Source organism: Vigna unguiculata, unplaced genomic scaffold (genome assembly GCF_037176805.1).
Source record: "Vigna unguiculata cultivar grain cowpea cultivar isolate G323 ecotype 2 unplaced genomic scaffold, ASM3717680v1 ptg000291l, whole genome shotgun sequence".
NCBI classification, from domain to species: Eukaryota; Viridiplantae; Streptophyta; class Magnoliopsida; order Fabales; family Fabaceae; genus Vigna; species Vigna unguiculata.
Window position 1 is genome coordinate 1,395 of NW_028196926.1, and position 1,106 is coordinate 2,500.

Sequence of the window (1,106 nt, forward strand, 5' to 3'; positions counted from 1 at the left end):
AACCCTCACATCTCAAAAACCACGAATTTCATTTTTTCACAAAACTCCACACAAGCCATCTAGCTATGCCGCGGTGCACCGACCAACTTGGCCATGTGCAAAACCCTCCGAACTCAAAACTTTCGTGCACCAAGAATTTCATGGTATTCATTTGGGGACATTTGGAGGCCATTCCAACCCTCACATCTCAAAAACCACGAATTTCATTTTTTCACAAAACTCCACACAAGCCATCTAGCTATGCCGCGGTGCACCGACCAACTTGGCCATGTGCAAAACCCTCCGAACTCAAAACTTTCGTGCACCAAGAATTTCATGGTATTCATTTGGGGACATTTGGAGGCCATTCCAACCCTCACACCTCAAAAACCACGAATTTCATTTTTTCACAAAACTCCACACAAGCCATCTAGCTATGCCGCGGTGCACCGACCAACTTGGCCATGTGCAAAACCCTCCGAACTCAAAACTTTCGTGCACCAAGAATTTCATGGTATTCATTTGGGGACATTTGGAGGCCATTCCAACCCTCACACCTCAAAAACCACGAATTTCATTTTTTCACAAAACTCCCACCAAGCCTTCTAGCTATGCCGCGGTGCACCGACCAACTTGGCCATGTGCAAAACCCTCCGAACTCAAAACTTTCGTGCACCAAGAATTTCATGGTATTCATTTGGGGGCATTTGGAGGCCATTCCAACCCTCACACCTCAAAAACCACGAATTTCATTTTTTCACAAAACTCCACACAAGCCATCTAGCTATGCCGCGGTGCACCGACCAACTTGGCCATGTGCAAAACCCTCCGAACTCAAAACTTTCGTGCACCAAGAATTTCATGATATTCATTTGGGGGCATTTGGAGGCCATTCCAACCCTCACATCTCAAAAACCACGAATTTCATTTTTTCACAAAACTCCACACAAGCCATCTAGCTATGCCGCGGTGCACCGACCAACTTGGCCATGTGCAAAACCCTCCGAACTCAAAACTTTCGTGCACCAAGAATTTCATGGTATTCATTTGGGGACATTTGGAGGCCATTCCAACCCTCACATCTCAAAAACCACGAATTTCATTTTTTCACAAAACTCCACACAAGC